The sequence below is a fragment of the Triturus cristatus genome, chromosome 9 (genome assembly GCF_964204655.1).
Source record: "Triturus cristatus chromosome 9, aTriCri1.1, whole genome shotgun sequence".
Taxonomy (NCBI): domain Eukaryota; kingdom Metazoa; phylum Chordata; class Amphibia; order Caudata; family Salamandridae; genus Triturus; species Triturus cristatus.
Genome location: NC_140592.1, coordinates 52643059 through 52667433, shown reverse-complemented (window position 1 = coordinate 52667433; position 24375 = coordinate 52643059). Strand labels below are relative to the sequence as shown.

The 24375-nt window shown below is 45.5% G+C and overlaps 1 protein-coding gene across 1 annotated transcript in view; it reads left to right on the top strand.

Annotated features, from left to right (window-relative positions):
• Positions 1-24375, top strand: part of LOC146797381 (fibroleukin-like) — a 104294-nt gene that overhangs the window by 60639 nt on the left and 19280 nt on the right. The window lies entirely within an intron of this gene.

Here is a 24375-nt window from a genome sequence, read left to right as displayed (position 1 = left end):
CTACAGTTCCATGTACAAACCCTATTTAGCGAGTCGCAATTTATTTGCGACCCGCGAAATAGGATTTGCGACTCGCTGTTAAGAAGGGGCGTTCCCTTCCTTATAGCGACTCCAAATGCATTTATGACTGTTTTGCGACTGCAATTGCGGTCGCAACATAGTCGCAGTTTACCACCCTTCTGGGAAGGGTGGTAAACCACTCGCAAACAGGAAGGGGTCCCCAGGGGATCCCTTCGTGACTGGCTCTAAAAATATTTTTTAAGGACAGGCAGTGGACCCAGGGACCACTACCTGCCCTTAAAAAATGAAACGAAAACGTTTCATTTTTTTCTTTTTTAAATGCATCCCGTTTTCCTTTAAGGAAAACGAGCTGTAGTTAAAAAAAACTGTTTAATTTAAAAGCGGTCCCAGACATGGAGGTCTGCTGAGCCCAGGAGGCCACCATACCTGGGAGGGCCTGCCATTCCCAATGGGGTCACAAATTGCGAGTGCCTCATGAATATTCATGAGGCATGCAATTTGCGACCCCATTGGGAATCGCAAACAGTGTCTGAGACACTGTTGTACATTGGGGCATATGTATCAAATACCGTTATTGCGGTTCTCAAATAGCGATTTTTAGAGAATCGCTATTTGAGAATCGCAAAATGGGATGTAATAAAAAATTCGCAAATATTTTGTGCTTCCTCTGCATTCCTTAATTATGATTAGCAAATTGCGAATCGCAATTAAGGAATACCTTCCCATACATTCCTATGGGCTAGGAGGCCCATAGGAATGAATGGGAAGACATTCTCAATTTGCGATTCGCAATTATAGATTCGCAAAATGAGAATGCAATTTCAAGGGTGCCAGGGTGTCAAAAGAACACCCTGTTGCACCCCTGAAATATGTATGTGTGCACATGTGATGCACATACATGTCCTAAGGGCATGTATGTGCACCACATGGCACTTTGAAAAATGCTAAAAAGTGCATTTTTCAACGAAATCGCAAATTACCACCAACTTGAAGTTGGTAGTAATTTGCGATTCCTTAAGGCTAAATCGCACTTTTTCTGTGCTTCATACATTGCATTTAAGGAATCGCAATTTGCGATTCCTTAAATGCAATCATAAAATAGAGAATCGCAAATTTTGCGATTCTCTAATTTGCAATGCCCCTTTGGCCTTTTCCCGTTCGCAAACGGGCCGATTCTCAGAATCGGCCTGTTTGCGAACGGGAAAAGGGCTTGATACATATGCCCTATTGTGATTTGCGATATGCAAATTGCGACTCGCAATTTTTTGCAATTTGCGAGCCGCAAATCACAATGGTCGCACATCTGGCCCTTGGTGTTCTAAGTGAAAGGGCAAGTTGTATTATAGTTTAATATTTAGATAGCACTTACTACCCTTAGGTGGAGTACTGAAGTGCTTGTGTGCACTGGTAGCATGGTAGGCTGTGTACGTTCTAGATAAGTGTGTGCAAGGTTGTAAAAGTTTCATAAATATGTTCAGGAGTTTTACAAACTTTGCAATGCTTGCTTACTTTTTGAATATAGTTGTTAAATGAAGGGTATACCCAAAATCACTGGGACCTGGGTGTAGGATAATATATTAAAAAATGGTCCCAGCACACCATAAACAATACAAAACAAACATTAAGTAAACAAAAATTAAAGCAAAAAAAGAGAGAGTTCAAGTGTTATTTAATCACACTGAACATCCAATTTCATGTATACAACTTAAACATTTCAGCAAAAAACACTTCACGGAATAGACCAAGTGTGCCCAAACAGAGAAAAAGTGGGAAAGAAAAATTCTGTGAATTGGTGTGGAATCAGAAGAACAAGTGAAGAGGACAGAATGTAATTTCATTGACAATCAAATTGACAGGCATGTTCTCTTAATGCCACATATTGTACATGAGACTAATCACGAGATATAATACACTATGCCTATAAGTTGCCATGTAGACTGAAAATCACAGCGCAGCATGCACTGTTGATGTTACTGGTAGGTAGATTATGTCGACGTTTCGTGTAGGTTTTCTTCGGGACCTGACAAAATGGGGTCTTCCTCAGGACGTGGGTGAAGGGTGAAAAAGTGGAAGGGCACCTATAGTGAATAATATGGAAAATAAAGTGTGTCAGTTCTAAACATGATGTACCGACGTCTAAGGAAACACAAATACATTAAAGTTTCAAGAAATTACCGTTACTGCCTGGGTTGGCAGGATTCTGAGACGCAGAAAGACGTCAAAGAAAAGGGGTCATAAGTCGCCCAGCGGTACTTGGGTGAGAGTGATGGCCACCTAGAAAAATGAGGGGCTAATTAGTATAGGCCTCATAAAGATTCGAGGTCCCACTATACAACAACCGTCGGCGTCAAACTTACTTAGCCAAGGTGAAATCAATCCCTTATCGATTGGATTACTGTCTGTGTACAGCCATGGATGAATCAAAATGGGCTGCGGCAAGTCGAGGGGTGTCACATCCACTCGATCACCGTGAGAGAACCAATCTAGGAATCAAAGTAGAGGAGAAATAAAATCAATGCTACGGACCGAGTAGCCAAATCTATCGTATGGAAAACTCTGTCTGACTCTCCACAATAGCTGTTACAAGTGGTGCAGTGGAAAGCTTACAGGAGTATACGCGAACTATACGGCAGCCGCTTCACATCCGATGGATGTAGATAACTCACTGTTTAAAAGCAGATGGAAAAAGCTCGGAACTAGTAGGGCTTAGTGTGTTATTAAAAAGAAAGCGCCGTTCTAAAAACCCACAAAGGGACAAAACACGCTACTCGATAAAATCATGACACTCGATAAGTGCATGACACCACAAGATGAATCATTGAAATGGCAAGGTATGTATGTATGCGGTATATAGTCCCCAATTAACATACAAACAAAAAACGGGTTCGTTATCAACCCGAGACAGTCCAGGTGCAAAAAGGGCCTGCAGAACTAGCGAGGTCGTTACTAAGTTTCTATGCGCGAGGCCTCAACGTTTGAAATCAGACCGGCAATGTGTCTGGTAGAATTAGGCCATGATGAACAAAATCTAGCTATTATTGAAAAAAACGGACTCACCCTCAATGTGTGTTCTCCTGCTCTTAGCTGAACCAGAATGACAGAGCTTACCGAGGCTTTAAGCGGGGGACGCGGAGAGACACGTGGTCTCCGTTACCGTGCCGCCGCTAAATGCCGGTGTATGTTATTCATGAAAGGAAGGGAAAAAAGACTATTCCCGAAGTCACGGACCCGTGTAAAATGTAGGCATACGTATCCTTAAAGTCATATGGAGAAGGGACAACAATGATATAATGGTGCGGTCAATGATATAGAAATTACAGATCAAAGGAAAAACCATTATTTACTTGTCATCAATGCACATATCACTCATTATTAAATGAACATAATCAATGAACAAACGGTCATATATAATGTGAGCATATGTGTCCCTACTGCATTGTGTAAATCGATGAAAGAACCAAACAGCAATGCTGCGATCGTACAGTCCCTGATGCATACATAAATTACATACCAAAAGGAGATCTGTGTCAAAGTAAGCAGTACGTGCACAGTATTTCATATACATATTAACAATGATTCATTTGGTCCACATTGTGTCTATAAATGATCATAGATACTGTTGAATTTACACTAGTGAATACGTTTGTTAAGAAGCCAATCATATCCATGTTTTCATATACATACTAACAATGATTCATTTGGTCCACATTGTGTCTATAAATGATCATAGATACTGTTGAATTTACACTGGTGAATACGTTTGTTAAGAAGACAATCATATCCCTGTATTAATAAAGCAGCAGACAAAAGGGGAACAAAACCTTCTCGTGATTCAGATAAGGTCACATATACGGGAGGAGCAATCCTATATGGCCTCCCTCTAGTAGTTGCAACTACCCATAGGTTCTCATGCAGGCTACTCCCAACCTACTGAAAAGGTAGAATAAGGATAAAATCCAATAATGGACTCGGGTGTATAGACATGCTAATTGTGCATTACTGCAGTCAAGTTCGTTTAGCCCATTGGCTATTGTGTCCAAGCGGATCATCCATTTGGATTCCCTCAGGTTCAAGATTGCAGGTAAATTTCCACCTCTCGGTCCCAGAATGACTTTTTCAAGTACCACCCACTGTAGGTCATCTGGATTATGTTGCTTCAGTTTGCAGTGTTCAACCAGTGGGGCCCCCACTACGGTGCAACGGATCCTACTATGATGTTGCAGAATCCTTGCTTTAATCTTCTGTTGCGTTCGGCCTATGTAGAGTAGCCCACAGCGGCAGATGATACCGTAAATCACATTGGCCGAGTTGCAGTTGGTGAATGCATTCAGAACAATTGTATGTTCCTTGTAGACAAAGGTTTTTGAAACGATACAGGTATCACATGCCTTGCAATGTCCACATTTGAAATGTCCCATCACTGGTTGAAGATTCCAGAGGGAATGGATCATTGGTTTCTTGATGGTCTCTAAGAAGGAATGGACTACATGATCTTTAATACTCATTGCCTTCTTAAAAAAATGCATCGGTGGATTCGGCTGGTCGATATCATCAGCTACCAAGTTCCAGTGCTTGTTGATTATTTTCTTAATGGCGTTGCTTTTTGTAGAAAAAGTAGTGACGCAGATCATTCTCTGTAGAGGCTTGTCCATCTTGTCTTTAGGTGTCAACAATGCCTCACGGGGATTAAACCATGCTCTCTTCCGTGCCCTCTTTATCAGTCTTCTTGGGTAACCACTGGATAGCAAGCGGTTGCTTAGATCTTCAGATTCAATCATATAGTCCTCCTTCTTGGTGCAATTCCTTCGAATCCTCAGAAATTGGCCTACTGGAAGATTATCTCTCAATCCTCGAGGGTGATGGCTGTTGTATCTGAGGAGAGAGTTGCGCTCTGCCGGTTTGCGGTATAGCGTAGTGTGCAATTTATTATCTTCACAGTAGATCTTTATGTCAAGGAAAGCTAATTCCTTACTGTCTGATTGTACCGTAAACTGGATGTTATCGTTACATTGATTGAGCCATCCATGGAAGCTAGCCAAGTCGGTTGAATCTCCACTCCAAATGATAAGTATATAATCGATATACCGTTTCCACAGATTCACCCGGTGGGAAAAAGGAATGTTATTAAAAACAAACGATCTTTCAAAATGGTCCATGAACATGATCGCCAAATCCAGGGCAAAGGAAGCTCCCATGGCGACGCCTTTTGTTTGTACATAGTATTCTCCTTGAAAGAAGAAGAAATTTCTCTTCATGGCAATCGTCAATAAGGCAATGATGAAATCTGTGGGTACTCTCATGGGTTCTGGTCGTTCGTTCAAAACATCTCTCATTATTATCAGGGCAGGTTCCTGAGGGATACTTGTATACAAAGATACAATGTCGCATGTTACCAATAATTTATCACAAGAATTGAAGGGTAGTTGGTCTATCAATGTGATCGTTTGCATTGTGTCCCTTAGATATGATTCGGTACTCTCTGCCAAAGGTTTGAGAAAAAAGTCCACATATTTGCATAGAGGCTCAAGCACCGAGCCACACCCAGACACAATAGGGCGACCCGGTGGATTGCACACGTCTTTATGAATTTTAGGTAAAGTGTATATTGTCGGTAAGCGAGGATGTTTCTGGTTCAAGTAATCAAATTCCAACTTGCTCACGACACCTTGTTCAAATGCTTCAGAGGTAATTTTAAGAATCTCATCCGCCAACTCCTTTGTAGGGTCCAACCTTAATTTAGAGTAGCTCACCCCATCCTGCAGTTGTCTCATAATTTCTGCTCTATACGCTGTAGTATCCTGAATTACGATTGCCCCACCTTTATCCGCAGCCTTGATGACAATGTCCTTGTTGTTCTTGAGGTTTGTCAATGCTGTCTTCTCCAACTTGCTCGTATTGGGAGTGGTGTATTTGTGCGTCGACAACAGTTTCATCACCTCCATTAAAACCATACTTTCATAAGCTAGAATCCTGTTCGTCATAGTATTCGTAGGGGGGACAAAGGTAGATGGAACCCTCAGTCCAGTCACTGAACGTGACGTGTCCATCATGGAGTGTTTAAAAAAATACCTAAGGTGAATTTTGCGGAAGAAACTCTGCAATTCTATCCTCGTGTCAAAATTGTTCGGAAAAGACGTAGGTACAAAAGATAACCCTTTAGAAAGGATTCTTTGTTCTTCCTCCTTCAGGGTGTAGGATGAGATATTGACAACAGGGTTGTCCTCAACTCCTACCATCTGTAGACCTTGCGTCTTGTCGATATTTCCCCATGGTTCTCCGGTTGGAATCGAACTTGCTTCGCTGTAGAGGCGTGACCCCTTTCCCAGTTCGCTGTGGTGGGTTGGCGACCTCTCTGTGTACCACACCAGTTGCCTCGTCCCCTGGGCGGTCTCCATTGGCCCTCGCCTAAAAAAGGCGGATAATATGCTTGTGGGGCATACCAGTTGTCGCAGTAGTTCTGATCAGAGCTGGTACCTGGTTGTTCGTTGTCACTTTCAGAACTTAGTGATGAATCGGAGAAAGTGGTAAAATTCCTTCTGCCTCTATAAGAACCTCTGCCCCTGCCGGTAAATCATCCCTGTGTGTCTTGTTTGTAGTAATCCTCGTTGAGGTAGGGATATGTGTTCTTCTTCTCGTAAAAACGAATATCCTTAGAGAGTTTGTCAAGTTTCTTATTCTGGGTTGTCGTTTCGAAATCCTTCAGTGATTTTGTCAAATTTTCCAAAGCCTCCTTGGCGTTCGTCAGTGTTGAGTCAGATACAATCTCCTGTTTAAGGGATGAGATTTCTCTAGTAAGTGTCTGTACCTGCTTGGCGTACGTTCTAGATAAGTGTGTGCAAGGTTGTAAAAGTTTCACAAATATGTTCAGGAGTTTTACAAACTTTGCAATGCTTGCTTACTTTTTGAATATGGCTAAATTTAAGAAAAAACTAAAAAACATAGCTGAATGTGGATTTTAGCCAGTGTATTCTGTCACACAAAAGGTTTGCAGACACTTTTCACACAATTACCTTTTTTGCGTTGAAAACATCTGTGCGCAAAGTTAGGTGAAGTAGGTAAATTTCACCAACTTAGTGAAATTAGTTTCACCCATCTATAGATTTGATCTGTGGTCTAGCCATTTTTACTGGTGAGGTTTTGTTGATCAGTGGAGTGAAGTGCTTTAAACAGTAGCAGGACACTAGTAGCAGTCTTGGCCAGTCATGACAACTAGGGGTAGGATACAGCAGCCTTACCTGCCATTAAGGTGGAGCTGCTTTCTGAGATGATGGAGTTCCTCAAAAAACTTGCAAATTCACTCACCCACAGTCTCAGGGCAAGTAAAGCAAACAGCAGTGAGTAACAATTAGTAAAGAACAATAACAAGCTTCAGTATTACAGTAGAATTCATGCTGGTGACTCAAAAAGAGCTCTCCAAACTCCTTAGAGTGCACAACAGTGTGGCTCAGCTCATTTTCTGTATGTGACACAAGGACCACATCAAACCAACTCTGGAAATCCTGAACGGTCTACCCACAAGGAGTGAATGCAGCTGATGACACAATACCTCGCTTACAGGCTCTTAATAGCCATAGGTCAGAACACGTTTCCAGCATTTTATATAGTCTTATACTTTCCATCCATACAAAACAAAATCACCACCCATTCAAACAGATTCCGACGGCTTAGAGTTAGGCCCTTTCTTGCACGGGGCTCTTCATTCTGGAACCCCTTTTCTGAATATCTGAGACCGGAAGTAGACTTCCTCAAGTTCTGTAAGAGATTAAAGGTCCACCTCCTCAGATTGGTCTATCACAATGGGGTGTACCTACCATAACACGTGAATCATCTTCCTGGCACAAAGGCCCACCAATAGCTCCCCTCTAAAATACATTGATGCCCAGTAGGATGCCTAAGACTAGCCAGCATCTCCTGATGACGTGTCCTGTTTACTACAAAAAAACTCCTCGCTTGACCAATAGTTTGGGCCTGATATGAAGTTTGGCGGGTGGGTGACTCTGTTACAGAAGTGACAGATTTCACATCTGACTGATCACAGGTGCATCCCATCCTGTGACACTCGTAATAAGGTGGACTGAATATCCGTTGCATCACATCCTGTGACACTCGGAATAAGGTGGACTGAATATCCGTTGCATCCCATCCTGTGACACTCGTTATAAGGTGGACTGAATATCCGTTGCATCCCATCCTGTGACACTCGTTATAAGGTGGACTGAATATCCGTTGCATCCCATCCTGTGACACTCGTATAAGGTGGACTGAATATCCGTTGCATCACATCCTGTGACACTCGTAATAAGGTGGACTGAATATCCGTTGCATCACATCCTGTGACACTCGTAATAAGGTGGACTGAATATCCGTTGCACCCCATCCTGTGACACTTGTTATAAGGTGGACTGAATATCCGTTGCATCCCATCCTGTGACACTCGTAATAAGGTGGATTGAATATCCGCTGCATCCCATCCTGTGACACTCGTTTTAAGGTGGATTGAATATCCGTTGCATCACATCCTGTGACATTCGTTATAAGGTGGACTGAATATCCGTTGCATCCCATCCTGTGACACACGTTATAAGGTGTACTGAATATCCGTTGCATCCCATCCTGTGACACTCGTTATACGGTGGACTGAATATCCGTGGCATCCCATCCTGTGACACTCGTAATAAGGTGAACTGAATATCCGTGGCATCACATCCTGTGACACTCATAATAAGGTGGACTGAATATCCGTCGCATCCCATCCTGTGACACTCATAATAAGGTGGACTGAATATCCGTTGCATCCCTTCCTGTGACACACGTAATAAGGTGGACTGAATATCCGTTGCATCCCATCCTGTGACACACGAAATAAGGTGGACTGAATATCCGTTGCATCCCATCCTATGACACACGTAATAAGGTGGACTGAATATCCGTTGCATCCCATCCTGTGACACACGTAATAAGGTGGACTGAATATCTGTTGCATCACATCCTGTGACACTCGTAATAAGGTAGACTGAATATCCCTTGCATCACATCCTGTGACACTCGTAATAAGGTGGACTGAATATCCATTGCATCACATCCTGTGACACTCGTAATAAGGTGGACTGAATATCCGTTGCATCCCATCCTGTGACACACGTATCTGAAAGAAACACGTTAGTTAGATTCCTCACCTTAGAATATCCCCAGGCGTCAGACTGGATCCGGAAGATTTTTCGTCAGCAATACCCCTTGCGCGTCGCTAGGCGTCGTCTGCGGCTCCGCGTCCGTCGTCGGCGTCGTGCGCCGGAATGACGTCGTCGGAGTACTTAGACGCCGCCCTCGCGCGCTGATGTCAGTTCTTCTTTTTTCCGCGCCAGTAAGCGCAGATCCGGGAGAGCTACCCCTTTAGTCAATTTTTGACTAACTTTTTGATCCTTTTTGATCCTGTCAATCGCCGCCGACGCCGGTCGACCTCGTCACGCCTTCTCCGCCGGCGTCGACACCGGTACCACCCCCGACGCCGACGTCGACTCCGCTCGACGTCGAGCCCCGGTTCAGTCCCACTCCGGGCCCGGCGCCGGTACGGCGTCGATGGACGCCGCGATCGGCGCCGCTAGAGACACATTATGTCTACCACCCGGCTCCGTTACTTTCTCCTGTATACCAGGAATCGGATGATGGGGACAACTGGGAGGGATCCGAGGATCCTATGGCTGTTCAGGCTCAACTGTCCCAGGACTGGGCAGATGAACTGGGGGAGGCCAGTGGCCTGGATACCTCTCCAGACACTGGATTTGTCTCTCCTCCGACTGTGGCTTCGGAGGAGGGCGCTGCTTTCTCTGTGGTGCTGCGCAAGGCGGCCGCAGCCCTTGGGATCGAGCTGCCTGCCGTGGCTGTGAGGACTAACGTCCTTACTGAGGTGCTTCAGTCTGCAGCAAGCTCCACTGAGCCTCTGCTGCAATTCAATGAGGCCCTCATTGACGTTCTGCAGGGCACCTGGTCCAAGCCCTCCACAGTTCCTCCTGTGGACAGGAACGTGGACCGGGATTCCAAGAGACTGGAACAGTTTGGCAAGAAGCTGTTCTCCTCCCTTAGTTTGGGCCTGCGGTCTTTGAACACCGCTTGTCTCTTGGACCGTTATTCCCACTCTCTGTGGGATGCGGTGGAGGACGCGCTGCCCCTGTGTCCAGAGGAGGTCCGGACACGACTTACCCAGGCTCTGGCCGATGGGAGGGATGCCACGCGACATGCTATACGATGTGGGCTTGACACCACGGACTCGCTGGGTAGGGCCATTTCTACCACAGTGGCGCTTCGACGTCACGCCTGGCTGCGGTCCACGTCATTTTCGGGCGATGTCCAGAGCACTCTCATGGACATGCCTTTTGATGGCACTCGCCTTTTTGGCGAGAAAGCGGACAGTGCGCTGAATCGCTTTAAGGACTCCCGGGCTACGGCCAAGTCCTTGGGCCTCTCGGCCCGCGGTTGCAAACTTCCGCCTTTCGCCCCTTTCGTGGCCAAGGAAGGGGTGCCTCCTCACGTGCGCCTAGCCACCAGCCGCAGAACCAACCTGCGCGCGGTCGCGGACGTGGTTTCCGCCGAGACGGTTCTGGAGGACGACGAGGTCAGCCCACATCCACCCCGGCAGCATCCGCCTCAAAGCCTTCCTAGTCCGAGCTTTCAGGCCCATTCCACGCCAGTGGGCGGCAGAGTTCGCCATCACCTGCTCCACTGGCGGTCCATCACATCGGACAGGTGGGTGCTGCAAATCGTCCGAAGGGGCTACTCCCTCCCCTTCGAGACGACCCCTCCAGCCATGCCACTGCAGCACCACCGTATCTCGGGGGATCATTTGAATCTTCTCCACGAGGAAGTTTCGTCCCTCTTGGCCAAGGGGGCCGTCGAGCGCGTTCCGAGCCCAGAAGTAGGTCGTGGTTGTTATTCCCACTACTTTCTGGTTCCCAAGAAGGGCAAAGGGGGCCTACGCCCTATCTTGGACCTCCGGAACGTCAATGCCTTCCTCCGGAAGGAAAGGTTCAAGATGTTAACTTTGGCTCAGGTTCTAGCTGCCCTAGACCCCGGAGACTGGATGGTAGCGTTGGACTTGCAGGACGCATATTTCCACATCCCCGTCCTGCCGGCCCACCGGCGTTACCTGCGGTTCACGGTGGGCCAAGAGCACTTTCAGTTTACCGTGCTCCCCTTCGGCCTCACCAGTGCCCCTCGGGTGTTCACGAAAGTGATGGCGGTGGTTGCAGCTCATCTGCGCAGATCAGGGGTTCCAGTCTTCCCCTATCTCGACGACTGGTTGTTGAAGGCGGGCTCGCCCCAGACAGTCGTCTCCCACCTCCAGACTACGGCGGATCTCCTGCATTTGCTGGGATTTTCCATCAACGTGCCGAAGTCACACCTGAGTCCCTCTCAGAAGCTCCTCTTCATCGGAGCGGTTCTCGATTCGGCGCAGTTCCGGGTCCATCCACCGGAACAGCGGGTCCGGGATATACAGGCCCTGATTCCCATCTTTCGGCCTCTATCCTGGGTTTCGGTCAGGCTAGTGTTGCGGCTTCTGGGGCTGATGGCCTCCTGCATCCTACTAGTGCATCACGCCAGGCGGCGCATGCGGGCTCTGCAGTGGGACCTGAAGTTTCAGTGGGCCCAGCATCACGGCAACCTGTCCGACCATGTCTTGATCTCGGAGGGCACTGCACAGCAGTTGCAGTGGTGGCTCACGGACCGCGATCGGGTCAAGGGCAAGAGCCTCTCCCTTCCCCAACCGGAGCATGTCGTAGTGACGGATGCGTCCCTCCTGGGATGGGGTGGCCATATGGGAGAGGCGGAGATCAGAGGCCTCTGGTCTCCGGCGGAGTCTCGTCTCCACATCAACCTGTTGGAGTTGAGAGCGATCCGACTTGCACTGAAAGCCTTCCTTCCCTCTGTCAGGGGAAGTGTCGTGCAGGTGTTCACGGACAACACCACCGCCATGTGGTATTGCAACAAACAGGGCGGGGTGGGGTCGTGGACCCTTTGTCAGGAGGCTCTGCGCCTCTGGACATGGCTGGAACACCAGGGCGTCACCCTAGTGGTTCAACATCTGGCGGGCTCTCTGAACGCCAGAGCAGACAAACTCAGCCGCCGGTGCATGATGGATCACGAATGGCGTCTGAACTCCGAAGTGGCGCAAGGTCTCTTTCAGCAGTGGGGAGAGCCTTGGTTAGATCTATTCGCCAACGAAGAGAACGCGCAATGTCAGCAGTTCTGCGCGTTGGAATTTCCAAGGCGGCACTCGCTCGGCGACGCTTTTCGTCACGAGTGGAGTTGCGGTCTGTTGTACGCCTTTCCGCCTATACCACTTCTGCCCAGAGTGCTGAAGAAGATCAGGCACGACCGGGCCCAAGTCATCTTGGTGGCTCCGGATTGGGCACGAAGGTACTGGTATCCCGAGCTACTCAGTATGTTGACCGATCCTCCGATACGTCTGCCCCTTCGGGAGGATCTTCTGTCGCAGCAGCAGGGGACGGTCCTCCACCCGAACCTGTCCAGCCTCCACCTCCATGCGTGGAGATTGAGCGGCGGCAGTTGATGCCATTTGACTTGCCTCCTGAAGTCTGTGATATCATTCTGGCAGCCAGGCGTCCCTCCACCAAGACGGCATACGCCTGCCGGTGGAACAAATTTGTGGCATGGTGCACAGCAAAGGCTGTGGATACCCTTTCCGCCCCTCTTTCTGAGGTTCTCCTCTTTCTTCTTTCGTTGGCCCGGCAGGGCTCTGCCCTGGGCACCCTGAAAGGTTATCTTGCTGCCATCTCTGCCTTCTTGCGGCTTCCTGATCAGCCTTCTCTTTTCAAGTCCCCTGTAGTTACACGCTTTCTGAAAGGCATTACTCACACGTTCCCTCCTGTCCCTTTTGTAATGCCGCAGTGGGACTTGAATCTTGTTCTCACATTTCTAATGTGCGCTCCCTTTGAGCCGCTTCATAATTGTCCTCTTCGTCTGCTGACGCTTAAGACTGCTTTTCTGGTAGCCATCACCTCGGCTAGACGGGTGAGTGAGCTCCAGGCTTTATCTTCAAAGCCTCCTTTTCTCTCTGTTCATCCGGACAAGGTTGTCCTTCGGCCTCGTCCCTCCTTTCTTCTGAAAGTGGTGACTCCATTTCATCTTGGGCAGTCTGTCACCTTGCCCACCTTCTTTCCGCCTCCTTCCAAAGAGGAAGAGAGGCTCCACCGTCTGGACCCAAAACGTGCGCTCTCCTTTTATTTGGACCGCACAAAGCAGTTCCGGGTGGACGACCAACTTTTGGTAAGAAGGGGAAAGCTGTGCACAAACGGACCATCTCTCGGTGGGTCGTTTTGTGCATCAAAATTTGTTATTCCTTGGCAAAAAAGGACCCTCCTGTTGGGCTGCGCACCCATTCTACTCGGGCCACAGCGGCTACTACTGCTTTGGGACGGGGTGTCCCTTTGCAGGACATCTGTCAGGCGGCTACGTGGGCTTCGCTCCACACGTTTGCCAGGCATTATTGCCTTGACAGCCAAGTCCGGAGGGATGGCTTCTTTGGCCGTTCTGTCCTCCAGGACTTTCTGGTGTGATCTTGGTTCGCAGACCCACCACCGGGGATGGTATTGCTTGGGTATCTATTCTAAGGTGAGGAATCTAACTAACGTGTTTCTTTCAGATGAACAAGTTACTTACCTTCGGTAACGATGTATCTGTAAGAAACATTAGTTAGTTAGATTCCTCACCGACCCACCCATCCTCCCCGTTCTGCGGACTGACATCTAGGGTTAAGGTTATTCTTTTCAGGCCCCTAGATTTTATTTTTGGCACCAGTGTCGGTCTTTGCATGGCTCTGCGTTCCTGGCGCGGAAAGCTATGTACAAGAACTGACGTCAGCGCGCGAGGGCGGCGTCTAAGTACTCCGACGACGTCATTCCGGCGCACGACGCCGACGACGTACGCGGAGCCGCAGACGACGCCTAGCGACGCGCAAGGGGTATTGCTGACGAAAAATCTTCCGGATCCAGTCTGACGCCTGGGGATATTCCAAGGTGAGGAATCTAACTAACTAATGTTTCTTACAGATACATCGTTACCGAAGGTAAGTAACTTGTTCAATAAGGTGGACTGAATACCCGTTGCATCACATCCTGTGACACTCATAATAAGGTGGACTGAATATCCGTTGCATCACATCCTGTGACACTCGTAATAAGGTGGACTGAATATCCGTTGCATCCCATCCTGTGACACATGTAATAAGGTGGACTGAATATCCGTTGCATCACATACTGTGACACTCGTAATAAGGTGGACTGAATATCCGTTGCATCACATCCTGTGACACTCGTAATAGGGTGGACTGAATATCCGTTGCTTTTGTGACAGAGTATTTTATATCAAGCCCTTTATCATTTTAATATCTTTACTCAGGGGGTTTTGCAGTGTAGTCTTGTTCAGGATCTATTTAACCTGCCTGGACCCATCTGATGATCTGGTTTAGGTCTACACTTGGCACTTCCTCATATTGAACCAGTTCTACAGCATTTGAACAGGAAATCCTGGAACTGCAATATCATCACAATACCACAGAATCAGCTGTACTCCTTGAAATACCCTGCAAGGCGCTTCGAGGAAGCTAAAAGTGGCGTATAGGCCTTAAAAACATTAAATAGATGTCTACAGGACTGGACGCGGTGATGGTCTGATCAGCTTCTTTTTCTGAATACCTGATCATTTGGGGCTTACTTCCAGAAGCTATATTGTCACCCGGCACTGTAAAGCACTTGTGAAAAGTGTTTGTCTCCCCTTAAAAGAGCACCAGTTGGGAGGAAAAACCATAAGGTAAAAAAAAACCTCCTTGGCAATGTGATAATACTTGATTGAAGGTGGAGATTTATGTCACAGTAAATAAACCAGGCAACAGACCATCTGACATCACCAAGGATATTGTACTGCATAACTAAATACTTATAAGGTCCCAAAGGTGAGACCTATTGGCTATGCCAATGCTTGTTCTCTATGTAGCAGCAGCCTACATAGAGAAAATGGCCCGGCTAGGCGCTCTCCGCTGCGCCTCACCAATCACAACGCTGCCATTGCAGTGTTGTGATTGGCAGAGGGGGGGAGGCTGCATTGATGACGATGAGAGCTGCAGCCAGGAATTGGAAAATGCAGGACGGCGGGAGTCGGGATTGGACGATTCGGGAGTGGACCCATTCAGAAGCTGAGTTAGCGTGGGATGGTAAGTTGTATTTTATATATTTTTTTAATTAAACCCCTCCTGCCTCTTCCCCACCGCGACAACCCCATTTCCACCCCACCCACCCGCCCGTCATGCCGGCTGCAACTGTTTGTTTCTATTCACGACAGATGTCTGCATAACACTTTCACTTTTTAGCACACTAACGATAGAGGCCGTAGCTGAATAGATCCTTGGTGGGAAAAAAGATAACACACTATAGTCGCTGCTATGGGGAGAATGGCTATTATCAGAGTACAATTTCAAAAAGTGAGAGGAGGTGAATAGAGAATTTCAAGTGAGGATAACAGCTTTGTTTCATACTTTTAACGATTGAGTACAGTACAAAGAACTTCCAGAAACGACTTTCCTTATTCCCAAACACACCGCATAGAGTACTTCCATTGTACCCTTTTGGGTGCCATCACTCACGAAAGGTGAGACTTAACTGTATTGGAAACCAAAATCAAACCTATTAATGTTATTTTTTGCTCACACAAAATAAACGTTTACTTATTACTGTCCAAAATCAGATCGTCTAGCTTTATCATCGTAGCCTCATAAAGTATTCCTTTACGTGAACGTATACCGACTCACTGACAAAAGCACCCATTCTTGAACAAAATAACTCTAGTGGGCTATACACTCTTGATAAAGAACAGAACTAACCAAAGGACAGGCACATTAAACATCAAATATCACCCAAAACTCCCCCTGTGTTCCATGTTCCAGGCAGTGGCATAACGAAAGGTGAGGGGCCCCCCTGCAAGGTACACGGGGGCATATCAGCAAGGGCCGGCGATAATTATCGCTCAGCGCTCTTAGCATGAGTATAATTATCGCCGGCCAACTCTGAATTTTATCGCGGAGATAGCGTGCTATTAGCAACGCTTATCTGCAAAGCGATAAAATTCAGAGCACAAGCTGCCAAATGTGCGATTATCGCTGGAAATCCAGCGATAATCCCACAACTTTTGGTGATAGCTTGCTGATAGGACCTCACATACTTAGCCATGATATCCACCTACCATAGGATATCATAGCTAAGTCCATTTCAAAGCAGGCGTAAGGAAAGTAGTGATAACAGAGGTTATCGGTACTTTTCTTGTCGCTATGCAGCTTTGCGTGAGGCTTGATAATAGGAGAAATGTCGCTTAGCCGTTATCCTGGAAAGGAACGCCCACTTTACATCTCATTAGAGATGCAAAGATGGGCATTAAGGGAAATGGCGATAAGGCAAGGTTTCACGCGATAGCATGACCTTGCTGATAAGGCGATATAATTTTTTATCACCTGCTTGGTGATATGACCCACGGACAGGCCCCGGCTCCAGATTTAATCTGGAGCTCTCGGGCCTTAGTACTGTGCTGGCCCCCCTACAGCTCGCCCCCCCCCTTCCCTGCGGGGGCTGCAGAGGCCCGTGTTACGCCCCTGGTTCCAGGCTGAAATCCAAATGTGCAACACTACAAACTTTCATCTATCATCGCACGCTTCGTGTTCCCCATCAGCATGCACCCTGGACCGAATGCCATATTTGCTGACAGGGTCACAAATACCCTTAAAAGCATATTAATCAATAACCTCAACATCACCAGTATTAACCACTTCACCACATGACTCAACCAGCCTCACAAATTGACAACTCGTACACAGTTGACAAGTAGGCTTGACACGCTAGAGTTCAGACAACTTTCCAGAGATGCACTCATATTCTTTAGGCCACCTGCTACATAAAGTCTGCAGGAGTCATGATTACTTCCATTAACTTCGCCTGGTGCGCCCGCTTTTGGGGGCATATTATCAAGGGCAGTATCGCTGCTTTAGAGGCACTTTTTGCCACTAAAGTGGCGATATTCTTACCATTAGCGCATGTTAGCAAACGAATTTCTAACGCTACGCATCTTAGCGATATACATCGCTAATGAGATGCGAAGTAGGCGTGTCCCCCTTGGGCACTCCAAAATCACACGAATGACGACCACCGCATAGTGAGGTATGAAAACTATTCTGTTAGTAACAACTCGTTAGTTCTTTAAGTTAACCGTGAATATTGCTTTACCGTTTTCTAGTTCAATCTAATCGAACATCCTTGAAGAACCGCTCACGGACATTTTTCACTTGCGTTTATACCCGCTTTCACAATTTGCTTACTAACTTTTGTTACAAATGGTTTGAATGTACTGCTCTCAGCATATCAGACTTTGTACCAACCGCGAACGTCTTTCCTTTCTTTCTTTTTAAAAAAAAACACGGGGGCCACAATTAGCTAATATCACGTTTTCCTTTCACCCGAGAAACGCTGACATTTTTTTTGCAATCACTGTTTCTTAACCAGCACGTCTGATCATCTCTGTTTTTTTTTCGTGAGCATTCAAAAACTTTATTCACAAATAAACCAGCACGTATTTCACTAAACGAACGTACGCAAACATAGCGCGAGTAATTTTCAAGCTAATTCTGAAGGCACATTACTAACAGCTATGACACACAGCACACTTTAATAATAGATTTTTTTAGACATAAAGATAGAACACTCCTCATGGGAATTTTTACGTTCATCCTAGGACTAATCCCTGATGAAGGGGTCAAGAAAACCTGAAATGCATTGGATTGATTAATAGTCTGTACACTATGAATTATAAGCGATTTGAAAACAACAAAACAACATGTATGAAGAATTAAATACATGAATTGATGTTCACAACAAACCGAACTTGTTCTCTTTCATTTACAAACTGAAGAACCTATTTTCATAGGACTTTTGGAGTGCCCAAGGGGGACACACCCAAGAATGGGAGTGCAACATTAATCATTTGTCTAACCGACGTCACGATTGAAGATGCCGCCCCGGGTGCACACAACAAATATCACAACCTCAACAACCTTAAGCAACAAAAACGTAGTAGCGCGTATTTCAACCCCACTATTATGCGAAGTAGGCGTGCCATTCTGAAACAACATGAGAAAGGTCGGTAACACAACATCACAGTATTTACAACGCGGCCCCGCAACCGCGTAGCGATGAAAAAAAGTCCCACTAACCGCGGTTTTCGACGTATTTTAACACCTCAAAAAAATCTGACTTAGCCATCTCGTCAATGGGAGGTGGATTGTCAGGCTAAGTCCACCATGGCGTATTATCAAGGATTTCCCTATCGCTGAGGTTTTATCGCTGGATTTCCAATGATATTCACGCATTTCGCCGCTATTGCTGGATTTTTTATCGCCTTGGAGATAAGCGTTGATGATAACGCGCTAAGTCGGCGATGGAATCCAGCGATAGCCATCGATAAGTAAAACAGCGCTGAGCACGCTTTGCGATATTTATCGCAATTTCTTGATAATATGCCCCTTGCTGTCTGTTTCCACTTCCAAATATTCTCATTCGCACAGAAGCTACGGTCATACAAATACACACCTTGCTTTGAAATGTAGTACCATCTCCAACCTCACCTGAATCTAAGAGGGTTCTTAAAAGTCAACACTTTATTGGCACCTCAACAATATTTAACCTGGCACAATTCTGGACCTGCCTTACACTGGCTAACTAACCAATTGCCAAAACCTGCTACCGAACGACACACACGTCTGCAACTCAGTAGTTTAGCATAGACAGCTAATAACAGCAGGTAAAAATCCCAGCACACATCCTGCTACCGCGTGTCCCACCAGAAAGTATTCGTTTTCAGAACTATTCTCGCAATATAGAATTTAAAGAAGATAAAGAACTATAACATATGGGCGGTGTTTTCACATGTTCGAAGAGCAATTGTTCGAGCATCTGAAGCAAAATGCACATTTCCTTCAGTTCAGATGAGATGCCAAGCAGTGACCAGTTTGATCTCAGACTGATATCCGCGTTGGGTTTTCCTGACTCCTTCACATACTAGATTTGTCTGGCAGAAGCATCAAGAGGCATTTTGGGCGCACATGGCGCTATATTCAATAATCACAGGGGTACCAGAGCGGAGTTAGTACATAACTATCTGCGTGACTTTCTAAGTGCGCAGTCTGTACTACATAAAACAAATGACAGTGTCAAAAAACGAGTAAATTAAAATATCTTAGATGAATAATGTATGTAGGTCGAGTGGCCGACTTTGGCTACATGACATAGAGGTTCGCATTGCAAAGCAAACGAAAGCACCAGAAATTAGAATTACAAATAAGTTGTTTGAAAGCAATAGTATGCAAATGAATATCAGGAGCATGCATAGTTATAATTACCCCTAATTAAAAATTACTAACGACAAAAAAAACCTGTGCGCCCAAAATGGCAGCCCTTTCCATAAAAAGGAAGATATATATTTTTGGGGAAAATAACGTGATTTATTTGTTCATGCCTGGGTTGATCAGCTTTGGTCACATACTGTTTTTAAGCTATTGTCAATTATTGAATTATTTAATTATTGAAGAAACTGCATTGTAGTATACTATGAATATTTAAATACAATCGAGACACCTACGAGTTTTTCACTTTTTTGTTAATATATTTCAAGCACTTTATCATTTGTCTTTAAAACCTAGACTTGGATGTAAAGTATATAGGCTACAAATAATGTAAAAGCAACATTTGATGGACAGAATGCAGAACAATGTCATACATTCACCGCAGTACAGAGATCTGGGCCTAAATCCATCGTCTTTTTTGCTCACCATGCCATTCCAGTTTGAACCCAGTCATATGCAAATCAGTCTTGACCCTGTGCCTCATGGGAACAGTCCAGCCCGAACTGCCAAGCCAGGTCCTTCCTGGACTGGAAACAAGCATCCTAGGACCGGTTTCGGGGTTTCATCCCTCTTCAGCCAGGATAGCTTGATTCCAGTGGCATGGAGAGCACGGGACCCACGTCTGGGTATACAAATAATGTAAACGCCATTTACAGGACGCAAAGAGCATGCATAAACTTCAGTTTTTTTCTATAGGAGGAGAAGGGGTGTGAATGTGTGAGTATGAGAAGAGAGTGGGTGTTTAATTCTCGTGTTGCCTGCAGGTGTTGTGCACACTGGGATGTCAAGTGACATTATGGACAACTCTCAATTTACTTTTTCTGGCTCTTGGAACCCCTCTGGGGGGACACGGCATATTAGACTTCTTTAATTTGCAATGCCATTGTGGTATTCATTTAAGATTGCTTTAAAACATATCCCCACAATGATTACAATGGTAGCCCCAGGGCCTGGAAATGTTTCCGCTAAAAACATTGGTTCTTCAAGGCATTCAGCAGTTTCTTGCATGGTGAAAATACGGCATTTTGTTAAAGCAGAAGAAATGGCTGAGGCCATATCTGTTTATGGAACGTTGATATGATTGTGACTTCCTTTTTGTCTAATTTTTTTTTCAAGTCGATGGATGGATGTATGGATTGATTGATGGATTTATTTATCTTGGTCAGCCCAATTCGGCCACAGCCTTGCCTGCGTTTTTCATGCTTTGCCATTGTTTGGATGGACTGTCTCTCAAGGCTATGGCACTTTGAAGATGGTGTCAATGACCTACTTGTGTTTCCTTTGGTTTTGAGTGATGTGGTGACAACCTAGTCCTGGTTCTCATGTATCTACTGTGCTCACTGATTTGTTATACTTTGTATCACAAACCCGCCTTAAACACACAAGAATGTCAAAACTTGATGGGGTAAACAGAATTTTTTCAACTAAAGTATTTTTGGGCATAACTAATATAAAGTATTTTTTAAAGCAAGTTGTGTTGCATATAGTTTTCTGAAAAATACCATAGAAACTGGTATTTTGTTTAAGTTTCACTCCAATCGCCACCTTGTGATTTTGCTTCTTCTGTCATTGCCTCCAGATATATAATATGAGTGACATTAAACCTATAACCAGCCAGGACTTTAGGCTTTGTCAATGGTTGTAAGTTGCATAAGATAAATAAGAACAAACTGCAGCATTTTCATTATTATATACAATGAAAACATAGGTGGTTCAGAGATGTGTTACAGGTGGGAAACACTTAGAGGGCCTGTTTCCGTTGGTTGTATGTGCTTGGCTTGGGGGTCATTTTGCAAGCAGACCAGTTTGAGGATTGGGCACATTTTTGATTTGCTTCAATGTTTTCTTCACACTTGTGCTTCAAAATGCTATATTTGGATCCCCTTTTTTCAACAATTTGTAGTAAACATGTGGTGTAAAACCCACCATTTGAAACCATTTTTTTCAAAATGTTCTTGCAGGGGGAAAACCACCCCCCGCACCCTCCGTTTGCAGTTCGGCCTCGCTCGCTCGCAAACGCTAGGGTAGAATATTTTTACCACACCACTTTCAAAATCCACCAGCCGCCACTGATATATATCTTTGCACTGCAATTAAAGGGAGGAACTTTCACTTACCTGTGTGGGCTGACATCCTTTCAAGAAGGGGAAGGACGTTTTGTTTTGGTGTTAGGAGCTAGCCACAAGCTCTTTTAAGCCCCCTTCCATAGGAGTTCGGCGGTCAGTGGCAAATGTGTGGAAAATCTCAAAGCGTTTGGGAAACGCTGAACTGCCACACTCCGCAGTGAGTTGTAAAGCCAGGATTTGCTGGGCCATGACTGCGTGGCTACGTTCATGCTCACTGTAGCGGTGGATGTCTGGGCTCGCTGTGGTGACTTGCGGCTGGATGAAGGAATGAAAGTTCAGTTCTTTTTACTACAAGATTCAGTGGTGTAGCTGCAGACACCGCCCACTTGGGCAAGTACTTACGCAGGTGGTGCTGCAGCTGTGGAAGTTCGGACATTGGTTTGAATACCCGCCCCTGAAATCATATGGGAGTGTCTCTACCAATCGGAGTGAGGCGCTTTAAAAAAGTGAACAGTGAATCACTATTCGATCAAAGGCATCTGAGGAAGGCTATTAGGCTGAAATGCATCATGCCGATCGTTTCTTTGCACTGCAATAAAGGGAGCAACTTTCACTTACCTGTGTGGGCTGACATCCTTTCAAGAAGGGGAAGGACGTTTTGTTTTGATATATATATATATATATCAATGTAGATCCCGCTCTCCCAAAGATGAAAGCAGGCACCGGCAACCAGGAATCTGTGAAGGTGTTTATTTAAGAAGAGGTGAACCCTGGACATATATAGATATATATATCTGGCTTTAAACTAATATTTATTACTCTGTTTTTGTGCGGTTTGCATGCTAGTAGCAACGTGTGGCTGCCTGTCCCACTGGTAAAAACTTGTACCAAGCTTGCCTTATCACTTTACGTATGTTGCTGGATCAATCTTCATGTCTAGAAAAGTAATGCAGAAAGAGTATAAACTTTATTAGTTTGTAGGATTACTCACATAAAATGAGAGTTGCAGCGCTCAAATCCTCTATATAAAAAAAAATGGTTGGTTTTACCCAATATTGACGCTCTTATATCCCGCAACAACTTCTGAAAAATACAGTTGTGTGTAATTACAGCCTTGTTTCCAGAAGAAACAATGATGACGCATACAAAGGTGGAACAAAACAGATGTCATAAGATCAAAGACCACACCAACCAAAAAACTCATCCACACTTACTCTTGGAGTAAGTAAAGGGAAAATTGCTTGAGCATGCACATGCATCTGTGTATAGACAATAACAAACCGTTGTGTAAAAGCGTGCATGCTTGCGGGGACTTGGAGAGCCAGTGGGTATCGTAAACGGAGGCCCTCTCAAATGGAAAAAAGAGATGGTACAAGTAATAAAAATATCGAAATAATGGGAAAATAACCTGTGAAGGTCATTTATAAACCAGCGGAGGAAAAACCTTTATTAAATGTGTATATGAATAGACCCGGAAAAAGACTATTAAAAGAAAAAAAATCAAGATTTCAAGGGAGCAATAATAAGCTTAAGCTAAAAAGACTAAAATATGATTTCAAAATGCAACAAGCATTGGCATAGCCAATAGGCCTCACCTTTGGGACCTTATAAGTGTTTAGCCATGCAACAGAAGGTGTTGTTGCACCAAGGATATTGTGCTGCATAACTAAATACTTATAAGGTCCCAAAAGCGAGACCTGTTGGCTATGCCAATGCTTGTTTCAAATTGTGGTGTGGGTTCTCGTGTATGAGTCCCACCACTCATTATACTTAACCTGTGCTGGGTTTCAGACCGCCGGTTGTAGAGACTAACTTTGTGGTGACAAATGGTGTAACTAGGGTGATACAAACATACTAGATAAACTCGAAATTATATGATACAAATAGTACGGACTTTCTTCTAACAAAGTAGACAGAGGAACAATCACCACCCGTCGTAAAGAGACGGGTATTGATTGGAACTACAAAGATGGCTGCATACGATGGCTCAGCAAAGATGACGTCACAAACGCGTCGCTCCATTTTTTTAGACGCAAGCACAGTATGTCTTATTTTATAGACAGTGTTGTTCGAGCAAATGGTTGCACCGTCTCTGAACACGTCGGGACAAGTCTGGCACAAAGTACTGGTGAATGCCACAGTATGGGGATGATAAAGCTAAGGCTTTTAAGTTTGGAAGGACTACGGAAGAGGGGTGGAGAGATACCTCATTCTGTTGGTTGGACTGCTATCCAGCCGGCCTCATCGCCGCCGATCGTTATCCTCATTTCAGTTTAAACCCGCTTTCCTTGTCCACACCTTGAAGATAGCGCTCTCTGTCTCACAGTTCTACTCAAGCACTCAAATGCAGCCTGTTTAAAGCAACGCGGAGCTCTACAAAAACTTCATGTAAAATCACAGTTGCCCTGGAAGGAACAGAGCAAGGCAGGCAGGCAGGCGTCTATTTGTTTTAGAGGCGAAACGTAGCGCGGAGTTCAACGCCTGCTGTGAGTGCGCACTCGGTGCACACTGCCCGCCCGTGCAGTGAAATCAGCACAGGGTCCCGAGTAAGAAGGGGCTCTGAAATTACTCAACACATGAGCAGCGGGATTGTGACATGGCCAAATTAGGGAATTTTCCACTGCGGTTACTTCCGGGATAACAAAGCTGCATTTGTAATATGTAAACAGAAACTCGTCTCGAGATGCACTAAGTGTTTCTCTGGTGTTTTTTTTTTGTGGGAGCTACACTCAGGCATGCGCAGCGTGAACGGAAAATGTGAGGCAGGGGCACTTTACAGCTTTTCCACTGCGCCGTTTCTCTTTTGAAGCGCTAGGGGACTTCAAATAATAAGACTTT